Source organism: Dama dama, chromosome 1 (assembly GCF_033118175.1).
Source record: "Dama dama isolate Ldn47 chromosome 1, ASM3311817v1, whole genome shotgun sequence".
Lineage (NCBI taxonomy): Eukaryota > Metazoa > Chordata > Mammalia > Artiodactyla > Cervidae > Dama > Dama dama.
Window position 1 is genome coordinate 33,096,244 of NC_083681.1, and position 11,812 is coordinate 33,108,055.

The 11,812-nt window shown below is 39.4% G+C and overlaps 1 non-coding gene across 1 annotated transcript; it reads left to right on the plus strand.

The window, feature by feature from the left end:
• Positions 1–507: 507 nt before the first annotated feature.
• On the plus strand, positions 508–579 carry TRNAC-ACA (transfer RNA cysteine (anticodon ACA)). Its single transcript has one exon. It is a non-coding gene; the product is annotated as a tRNA-Cys (tRNA).
• The last annotated feature ends 11,233 nt before the right edge of the window (positions 580–11,812 follow it).

Consider the following 11,812-nt stretch of genomic DNA (forward strand, 5'->3'; position numbering starts at 1 on the left):
AGAGGCAGACTCTTTTGTTCTGCAGGACTTTCCCCTCCTCTCAGGTCTCATGTAGATCCATCCATTTATTCACCCATCCATCTTAAGTAACAGTTTATCAAGAGCAGATCTATTCAGACCAAGGGTTAGCCAACACAGAGGGAAGATGCTTCACACTTTGTACACGCCTCCTTCACTCTTGAAGCCAGAGAATGGAAGCTGTGTTCAGTTTTAGCAGAATAACATACTAGCCTCTCCATAAATGTAAAATGTGTGTGTGTGTGCACTCAGTCATGTCCAACTCTTTGCAACCCCATGGACTCCAACTCCAACTGCAACTGTCAGGCTCCTCTGTCCATGGAATATTCCAGGCGAGAATACTGAAGTGGGTTGCTATTTCCAGGGGATCTTCCTGACTCAGGGATGGAACCGGTGTCTCCTGCATTGGCAAGTGGATTCTTTGCCACTGCAGTGGGCACATACAATTGATACACTGCTTTTTTGGGAGGCATATCTAGTTGAGGGGCTTCCCTTATAGCTCAGTTGGTAAAGTATCTGCCTACAGTGCAGGAAACCTGGGTTCGATTCCCAGGTTGGGAAGATCCCCTGGAGAAGGAAATGACAACCCACTCCAGTATTGTTGCCTGGAGAATCCTGTGGACAGAGGAGCCTGGCAGGTTATACAGTCCATGGGGTCGCAAGAGTCAGACACGACTTAGTGACTAAACCACCACCATCTAGTTGAAAGCGATGGAGATTGAACCAATTTGAAATTGTGCATAATAAGCAATTAGATATTAAAAGAGGTAAAAGCCTAAGAGGTTATGCATACTTAGGGAAGGTTTGCATTGATCCAAAAAAAAAAAAAAAAAAATGCTCATTGAAGAACTGAAGCTGGATTTTGAAAGATGTCTGCTTCTGTTGCTGCTGCTAAGTTGCTTCAGTCATGTCCGACTCTGTGTGACCCCACAGACGACAGCCCACCAGGCTCCCCCGTCCCTGGGATTCTCCAGGCAAGAACACTGGAGTGGGTTGCCATTTCCTTCTCCAATGCATAAAAGTGAAAAGTGAAAAGTGAAAGTGAAGTCGCTCAGTCCTGTCCGACTCTTAGCGACCCCATGAACTGCAGCTCACCAGGCTCCTCCGTCCATGGGAGTTTCCAGCAAGAGTACTGGAGTGGGTTGCCATTGCCTTCTCTGTGAAAGATAGCTAATATTGGATAATTAAAGAGTATGAAGGACAGTAATATGGAGAATCTACTATTTTCTAGACCACATCTTATGTGATGTATGTATACACGTATATTAATTCATATAGAAACCTATGATGTACTATTAACATATTCATTTTGTGGATGAGTATACTGAAGAACAGAGAGTTTAAATAACATGGCTAGGAATTGTCAGAGTCAGAATTTGAACCCAGACAGGCTGGCTCTTAACCACTGTACACTAGAACTCCTGATGGTAAAGAAGACAGGTAGAATAGGACAGGCTAGATGGAAGAGTCCTGGCAAAGAAGCAATTAAGGCTGAGTAAAGGATGGGAGGTTAGCATTCTTCATTTTACCAAATAAGTGAATCATTTCATGAAAATCTTTCTGCCATTTACCAGGTTTTGAAAATCTTTCTGCCATTTACCTCACACATTCAGCCCTAGGGAGCTACAACAATGGGTTAATTTTTTTCCTTGGGCTGAGTTTTTTTTTTTCCCCTGGTAAAAATAATATTTAATGCAGAGCTCAGACCATTTGATTTATGGCCTGTTTGAAAATCCTTTTCATCACTGTATATTTTACCAGTAAATATTTAATCCTTGGCACCACATGCCACCCTGTTTATTAACTTTAGAGTTCATATTTTATAGTAAACTAAATTCTAAAATATCCTATGAAGAGAAGGATGGTTCATCCACATAGTCCACTGAGAACTATGCCCATTGTTCCAAAAGGATCCCCAGTAATAACACTTGATCACTGTTTTAATGATTGGAAACCTTGATCACTATGAAAACAAAATTTTCTTTAGTGATAATATATCTATATTACCTTACACTTGCTCTGGAATCCCAAGGTTTCATCCCAAACAATTGTTTTATGCCCCGAAACATGACCAGAATAAATGGCCTGGTTAGAGGCTTCAGGCCTTTGCTTGGGTGGCCCCAACTGTCTAACGATTCTGTTTTTCTGTCTTTGAGGCTTTGATTTCAAAAACTTAAAACCACTAGACTCAGAAAAGATAAATCTTTCTCAGTTTGCTTCAGAAAATCTAAACCCAATAAAATCTACGTCGGTGGCTTTTGGAGAGAGTTACTTATCTGTCAGGAATGGGCCTTTGGGTTCCCCCTGTTTTCCTCCTAGACAGTTGGAGTTTTGCTCTAAAGCATGCTTCTAAACCATCTCTTTGAATTTCCTCTCCTCTTTGCCTTGCCGCAAACCCTCTATTGTAAAACATTCTATACTGTGCTATATTCTGTTTGCGTCATTCACTTTGGAGGAATTGCCTTTTTTTCTACCTCCCCCCTCGTGGTTGAAATCATAAATTAATCGTAAAAATTCAAAGTTTTCACAAAATGACTATGAATAAAAACTCAAAGTTTAATATATAGAGGGGTTGCTCATCTTTCATGAAGACTCACCCGATTTTAAGACATTAGATGCACAATTCTTTATACATATCTTAATTTTCAATATACTATCATTTCTTTTTTGTGTGATTTCAATTTTTCTTATTTCCTTATCATTATTACAAACCATAAATTGTCTCGCTTTTTGAAGAGAGGAATATTTTCAGGAAATTGTTTGGAGAAATATCAAAGCTATAAAGACACCTCAATCCTAATAAATTATAAAAATAACCATTCATGAACTGGTTTGAGTGTTGTTTGCTCATTTAGTAAACATTTGATAAAAAAGGATTTGCCAAGAATGTTATATGTGTGTGTCTGGTAATGCACGTGATAGCATGTTATAAAGCTTAAAGAATTTTATAGAGTATCAATATTACTGTATATAGTAGACACTTTTTTCTTTTTTTTTTTTTTTGTTGCACTGGGTTGTCATGGCAAGTGGGCTCACATTGAGGTGTGTGAGCTTCTTTTGTCGTGGAGCACAGGCTCTAGAGTGAACGAGCTCAGTAGTTGTAGGGGGCATGTGGGATCTTAGTTCCCTGACCAGGGATCGAACCCATGTCCCCTGCATCGGAAGGTAGATTCTCAATCACTGGACCCCCAAGTTAGTCCCAGTAAGAGTTCTTTTAAAATATCTTTACTAATTGACTTATTGGGTTAATGAACATTCTTCACTTCCTATATAAGACATTCTGAATGATGTTCATAGCACAGTGAGTACTTATAACTAGTCTACTTTCTAGTAAGACTATACAGTTCTGTTCAGAAAAGAGTCAGGTCAGTTGAATTTATTCTCAAACCTATATATTCCAGTTGTGCTTGAAGTTATAATTATAAAATTTAAATTGATATTATACAATGCAATGGACTAAACTTTGAAAAGCTTCCCAGGTGGCGCTAGTGGTAAAGAACCTGACTGCTAAAGCAGGAGACTTAAGAAATGCAGGTTTCATCCCTGGGTTGGGAAGATTCCCTAGAGGAGGACATGGCAACCCGTTCCAGTATTCTTGCCTGGGAAATCCCATGGACAGAGGAGCCTGGTGGGCCACAGTCCATGGGGTCGTGAAGAGTCAGACACGACTGAGCAACTTAGCACATAGCACAACATGCATGTAAAAAGGAATTTTGGGGGGCTCCAAAATCACTGCAGATGGTGACTGCAGCCATGAAATTAAAAGACGCTTACTCCTTGGAAGGAAAGTTATGACCAACCTAGACAGCACATTAAAAAGCAGAGACATTACTTGGTCAACAAAGGTCCGTCTAGTCAAGGCTATGGTTTTTCCAGTGGTCATGTATGGATGTTAGAGTTGGACTATAAAGAAAGCTGAGTGCTGAAGAATTGATGCTTCTGAACTGTGGTGTTGGAGAAGACTCTTGAGAGTCCCTTGGACTGCAAGGAGATCCAACCAGTCCATCCTAAGGGAAATCAGTCCTGGGTGTTCATTGGAAGGTCTGATGTTGAAGCTGAAACTCCAATACTTTGGCCACCTAATGTGAGGAGCTGACTCATTTGAAAAGACCCCCGATGCTGGGAAAGATTGAGGGCAGGAGCAGAAGGGGATGACAGAGGATGAGATGGTTGGATGGCATCACCAACTCAATGGACATGGGTTTGGGTGGACACTGGGAGCTGGTGATCGACAGGGAGGCCTGGCATGCTGCGGTTCATGGGGTTGCAAAGAGTCAGGCATGACTGAGCGACTGAACTGAACTGATATGAAAGCAGAATTAAAATATTTTCAAAAGATTAAATAAAGACACATTGATTCCCAGGATTACTATTGATTTAGGTATGGGTGAGACAACCATGAGAATTCTGATTTTAAAATCTAAAATTCTACATTTAGCTTTCTTTACACACAAATTGGAGCTTCCCTGGTCATTTGGATAGTAAAGAATCCGTCTGCAATGTGGGAGACCTGCATTCAATCCCTGGGTCGGGAAGATCCCCTGGAGGAGGTTATGACAACCCACTCCAGTATTCTTGCCTGGAGAATCCTCACGGGCAGAGGAGCCTGGCGGGCTATAGTCTGTGGGGCCGCAAAGAGTCTGCCACAACTGAGTGACTAAGCACAACACAGCACATAGAACTTTAAATTCTGGCTTCACTTTGAAGAAATAAAAACTGGAGATTGTAGGTAATGCTTTAAAGTATATTGGTTTTTCAACCAGCAACAGCAGATTACACATCCTTTTCAAGTTCACATGGAACACTCACTGAGATAGACTATATCCTGAGCCATAAAATACACCTTAATGCATTAAAAAGAATAGAAATCATACAATGCCTGCTGTCAGACCACAATGGAATTGAACTGAGAACAGAAAGATAACTGGAAAATCCCCAAATATGTGAAGATTAAACAACATATATCTAAATAGAACATGGGTCAAAGAAGAAATCTCAAGAGAAATTTTAAAATATTTTTAAATAAATGAAAATAAAAATACTACTTATCAAAATGTGTTTTGATAAGATGCAGTGGCAGCAGTATTTGGAGGGAAATTTATAGCGTTCTAATATATGAATGCAAATATTAGAAGAAAAATCTAAAGTCAGTAATCTAAGTTTCCACCTTAAAGCTAGAAAAAGAAGAGCAAATTAAATTCAAAGCAAGGAAAAGGAAATAGTGAGAATTAGAGCAGCAATCAAATTGAAAACAGGAAATCAATAGATAAAAATCAACAAAACCAAAAGCTGCTTCTTAGAAAAGATTGATAAAATTGGTAAGCATCTAGCCAGGCTAACTAAGAAAAAAATAGAGAGGACACAATAAAATCAGCAATGAAAGAGAAACATCACTAAAGAGCCTATGGATATTAAATAGAGAAATAAAGAAATACTGTGAACAACGCTATGCTCACAAATTTGCTAACTTAGATGAAATGGACCAATTTCTTGAAAAACACAATTTTCCAGAACTCATGTTAGAAGAAACAGACAATCTGGATAGACTTATATCAAAGACATTAAATTAACAATTAATAACTTTCTGAAACAGAAAACTCAGGCCCTATTGAATTCATTGGTGAATTCTGCCAAACATTTAAAGAACAATTGATACCACAACTCTATACCATCTTTCAGAGGATCAAAATAGAATATTTCCTAACTCAAACTTATTCTACGCGGCCAGCATTACCTTAGTCTCAAAACCAAAGACATCCAAGAAAACAGATAACTATAGACTAATATCTCTCGTAAACATAGATGCAAATTCTCAACAAAACTTTAGTGAATCAAATGTAATGATGTGTTGGGTTGGCCAAAAAGTTTTTTCAGGTTTTTCCATAAGATGTTACAGAAAAACCCAAACAAACTTTTTAGCTAACTCCACATTAAAAGGTTTGTGCATGTGTGCTTAGTTGTTCAGTTGTGTCTGACTCTCTGCGACCCTTTGGACTGTTAACCTGCGAGGTTCCTCTGTCCGTGGAATTTCCCAGGCAAAAATACTGGAGTGGGTTGCCATGTCCCACTGCATTTCCTGTGTTTCTTGCATTGTTAGGCAGGTTCTTTACCCACTGAGCCCCTGGGGAAGCCCTGAAAGGTTTATATATCTTGAATGAGTGGAATTTATCCCAGGTATGGACTGGTTCAACATTTGAAATCAGTTAATTGTCAAGCTGACAGTTTTTCTCAACTTGATCTATAGATCCCATACAATCCCAATTAAAATTCCAGTAAGTTCCTGGGGATTTCAACAATGTCCACGTGGAAAAGCACAAACCCAGAGTGGCCCACACAATCCTGAAGGGTACTCACATGCAAAAAACATCAAGACACAGACCTTACACCCTTTGCAAAAATTAAGTCAAAATGGATCACAGAACTAAAAGTAGGATGAAAACTATAAAACTCATAGAAGATAGCATAGGTGAAAACCTGCTTGCCCTTGAGTATGGCAGTGCCTTTTTATTTTATGTATTTATTTATTGACCGCACCATGGGGCATTTGGGGTGTGGGATCTCAGTTCCTTGACCAGGAACTGCCCCCCACTGTAGTGGAAGCCTGGAGTCTTAACCACTGGACCACCAGGGAATTCCCTGGTAATGACTTTTTAGATACAATACTAAAGGCACAATCCATGAAAGAAATAATTGATAAGCTGGGCTTTATTAAAATTAAAAATGTCTGCTCTGCACAGGACAATGTCAAGAGAATGAGAAGACAAACCACAGACTGAAAGTAAATTTTTTCAAAAGACATATCTGATAAAGGCCTATTATCCAAAATGTATAAAAATTCAAGAAAGGAAAAAAAACCTGATTAAAAACTGTACCAAAGACATTACTAGACATTTCACCAAAGTAGATACATGGATGGCAAATAATTATGTAAAAAGATGCTCCATATCATATATCATTAGGGAAGTAAAAATTAAAATAATAATGAGAAACCATTAGATACCTATTAGAATGGCCAAAATTCAGAACAGTGACAACACTAAATGCTAGTGAAAATGTGGAGCAAAAGGAACTTAAACATTGCTGGTGGGAATACAAAATGGTATAGCAGTTTGCTTGTTTGTTTGTTTTTTTCATAAAGCTAAAAATATGCTTATGATACAATCTAATAACTGAGCCCCTTGGTATTTACCCAAAGGAATTGAAAACATATGTCCACATAAATATCTGCACAGTGCTATTTATTGCAACTTTATTTGTAATCCTAAAAACTTGGAAGTAACTAAGATGTCCTTCAGTAGGTGAGTAGGTAAATAAACATGTTTTCTCCTGACAATGGAATATTATTCATCACTAAAAAGAAATGAGCTCCCAAGCCACAAAAACCTAACAGCATATTACAATGTGAAAGAAGCCAATCAAAAAGGTTAGATACTGTATGATTCCAACTATTGCATAAATAATACACTTTAAAAAGTAAGACTTTATTTTTTAAGACCAGTTTAAAGTTCACAGCAAAACTGAGGGGAAGGTTCTCTCTCCTTACATGCATAGTACATTATTTATGCAGTAAAAACTAGGCAGAACATTGATCAGCAGATCTGTATTCAAAGAAAAAGTTGTGCCTCTGTAAGACTGGTAAATAAGTTTACATTTCTATTTACTTTTAGTTAGAATTAATCTTTATGGTACTTTTTGATAAGTCCATATCTATAAATCCTCGATTTGAATGAATTTTATTTTATAAAAAGTGTTTATTGATTTTGCTAAGTCAGGTCCTAGTTGATTTTGTTGCATGCTAACTTAGTTGCCCCATACCATGTGGGATCTTAGTTCCCTGCCCAGTGATAGAACCCAAGTCCCCTACATCGGAAGGCAGATTCTTAACCGCTGGACCACCAGGGAAGTCTTTTGAATAAATTTTCTGATTGCCAATGAAACTATGGGTTTCTACTAGACAGTGTTTCTGTCAGCTATCAATGTTGGACAGAGCTTGGTCCTAATGAGGCTAACCCTGTGTGATACCTTCTGACCAAAGACTCCTTGCGCTTCATCACTCAGTCGTGTCAGACTCTTTGTGACCCCACCGACTGCAGTTCGCCAGGCTCCTCTGTCCATGGGATTCTCCAGCCAAGAAAACTGGAGTGAAGAGCCATTTCCTTTCCTGGGGATCTTCCTGACCCAGGGAGCGTACCCAGTTCTCCTGCATCACAGGTGGATTCTTTACCATCTGAGACAGCAGGGAAACCCTGTCAATGACTCCTAAGGTATGGGAGTATCTGGACACTGGAGACAGCACCAAACAGTAACTTAAGATCTAAGAACAAACGCAAGAAGCCTGTCTCTCTGGTGAAAGAGCCTCCTTATGTCCTGGCATGGTATGACTCCTTAGATCTGGACTAAATCAAAACTAGTGGGAAATTTGGCAGACCAGTGGCACTGTAGCCTGCGAGCCCAGATGTCAAACCAAATCAGGTGAGATGTTGACCTAGGATGAATGATGGTTCTGGAAGTGGAGGGAAAATATGAATCATAGTTGAAGAAAGAAAACCAAAAGGTCATATCCAGGGAAGTGGAGCCAAATGCTGGGTCTAAGGGCTAAATGAGGTTGTAAATGGAAAAATGAGTCAAAGACATAAAACTTGCATGACTGGAAGCTGGATGAAAAGTTTTATGTGAGATTAGTCATAGCCAAGGCTGGGATCAATGAAGGTGTTTGAGAGACCTGATTTCCCCACTCCCCTCCCCCTTGGTCAATTTTTATTTAAGAACCAAGTACATGCAAAGAGGCTAGGGAAAGTTAGAACATAATCTTTTACTATTATATTTATATAAAATACATTATTATACATAAATTTATTCCATTTTGTTGGAGATGTAAATTTGAATGGGTTTAATTTTTCTATAACTGGTCTCTGTGTAAGGTTGTTCAGTTGCTAAGTCATGTCCAACTTTTTGGGACCTCATGAACTGCAGCACACCAGGCTTCCCTATCTTTCACTGTCTCCCTGAGTTTGCTCAAATGCATGCCTATTGAGTCGGTGATGCCATCCCACCATCTCATCCTCTCTCCTCCACTTCTCCTACCCCAATCTTTCCCAGCATCAGGGTCTTTTCCAGTGAGTCAGCTCTTCGCATCAGGTGGCCAGAGTAGTATTGGTGTAAAGTTGAATATTTCTTTTCATCCTAGATAGTGACCCACTTAATATTATCTTGGCCTTTCTCTAGCCTCTTCTGCTTTTGGACATATAAATGATTCGATATCTGTTGCTGAGATGCAGTACTTTCATCTTAAAACTTCCATCTCATATTCTATCCAAAGTGATCTTTTCTCTTCCACCTAGTGCTGGGACTTCACTGTCTAGGGGGAAGGGTGAGGGTGAGGGTTGTATGGCCTGGCTTTCAGGTAACTCTACCGTTTCCCTACTCCTGGCAATGGTTTCTCAGGTGTTGGCATAGGAGAAAGAGAAAAAGAAGATAACTTTGCTCTTCGACTGGGCAGTATTGCAGTCCTGCCCTTGGGTGGTCCTGACGCCTGTTCTAGATCCTTCTCTGGGAACTCTAAGTACACGGATGGTTGCTCTCACATGCCTTACTGATGAGGAACCCCTCCCAAAGCAGCTTCCCTAGTCATTGGTGATGTCTTGCAGGACTTGGCTGTATCTTCTGCTGACTCCCAGGAGGTGGTACCATGCTTCACTTCTCCGCTGTTCTGTGGTCCTCAACCTGCTGTGTCAGTTGTAGGGAGATTGTAGCACTTAATCTCTGTAGCTCACTGTGGCCCTCAGACATGTGGGATTATTTTTTGAATCTCTTCAAAACTGAGAACAAATGATGCTACTTCTGTCCCCACTCACTGGTAGTCTCCTGCCTTGTCATCTCTCCAGAGTTCTTGTTTCCATTACACCCAGGAGGCCAACCCACGTCTTCTGGTGAAGCAGATGTCCAGAAATGGAATTATTAAATACTTGTCATCTTTTACCTATACCTTCAAACTTTGCAAAGTGATTCTTTCCTGGCTATGGGGGAAAATTCCTCTGAGATGAGGCAGGGAATAGCTCCTCTTCAAAAGCCTGGCAATGACCCTGAACAACTTCTTTCAAGAAGTTCTCACCTCTTATTGACGGGGCTTAACAGGGGCACTAATTTCTGGCGGGGCCTCTGAATCATGGTAGCAATGAGTCTGAATCACTTTTTTCCCCCTTTTTTATCCATTACTTAACCATTGGTGATGTAGAGCACTTCTGTGGTTCCAGATAATCTAGATAACTTTGACCTGAGAATAGCCAAGTATAAATTGCTAAGTACAGGCTAATTCATTATACATTTCTTTGAACTTAATTTAGTGTAATATAACAGCTTTTCTACTGCATACAAGTGCTGCAGGTTGACAAAGAGTCATTATTCCAAGCTTCAAGGTGCTCTAGGCAGGTAGAAATAATTTTTATAAATATGTAATTTATTGTGGACTGTAGCCCACCAGGCTTCTTTGTCCATGGAATTCTCTAGGCAACAATACTGATGTGGGTAGCCATTCCCTTCTCCAAGGGAATCTTCCCAACCTAGGGAATGAACTCGGGTCTCTCACATTGCAGACAGATTCTTACCATCTGAGCCACGAGGGAAGCCCAGTTTATTATTTTTGGAAAAGTCATTAGATAGGTAGTCAGAAAATTTCTTTTTGGAGGGCCTTGCCACAAATGTTGAATCTGTACAACTTTTAGCAAGTTGCGTCAGCTCTCTTTGTCCCAACTTTCTTGTTTCTAATACTAGGATACTGGGCAAGTGGATCTCCAAGGGCTCAGTTCTGATTTTCCTTAACAATATGAAACATAGATATCTGTTTCTTCCTGTTCATGTCCTGTGGCATTAAGGATACCCTCCCTAGTTACTTTCTGTTTTAAATATTTTACTCTTTACTTGAAAGATATGTAACTCCCCAAAATTTAAGAATTACTGCAGTGAACATTCTCCCTGATCAGTGAAAGGAAATGATGTCCTGAAGATGTTATGAGTAGTGCTGAATCTAGACAACCAAAGAGAATTGAAATCTTAACAATACAGGTTTTCCAACCCATGAGTATGATGCACGTCTCCATTTATTTAGATCTTTGATTTCTTTCACAATATTTTTCAATTTTCAGTATTCAGAGTTAGCACATATTTTTAGAAACACTTATACCCAATATTGGACTTCCTAGGTGGTGCTAGTGGTAAAGAACCTACCTGCCAAAGCAGGAAACTTAAGAGATGCGAGTTCGATCCCTGGGTTGGGAAAATGGGAAGATGCCCTGGAGAAGGAAATGGCAACCCAGTCCGGTATTCTTGCCTAGAGAATCCCATGGGCAGAGGAGCCTGAAGGGCTACAGTCCATGGGATTTCAAAGAGTCGGATACGACTGCAGTGACTTAGCACACACACATGCACACCCAGTGTTATAGGGTGTTTGTTTTGTTGGTGATTTTGTAAATGGTATTTTGAAAATACTCAATTGCCTATTATCTGTTAGTAGTATGTAGACATCAAAATGTTTTTTATATTAACTTGAAACCTTCCTAAACTCACATATTGATTCTAGTAGCTTTTTAAAAAAATATCATCTGTGAATAGAAATAGTTCTTTCCAATATTTTACAACTTTTATTTATTTTTCTTATCTATTGACTGGCTAAGACCTTTGGTATGATGTTGAATAGGAATAGTGAGAGAAGACATCCTTGCCTTTTCCCAAAACTTAGGAAGAAAGCATTCAGCCTAATACCTTTAAAGTTTTGTATATAAATTGTTGAGAATTTTTA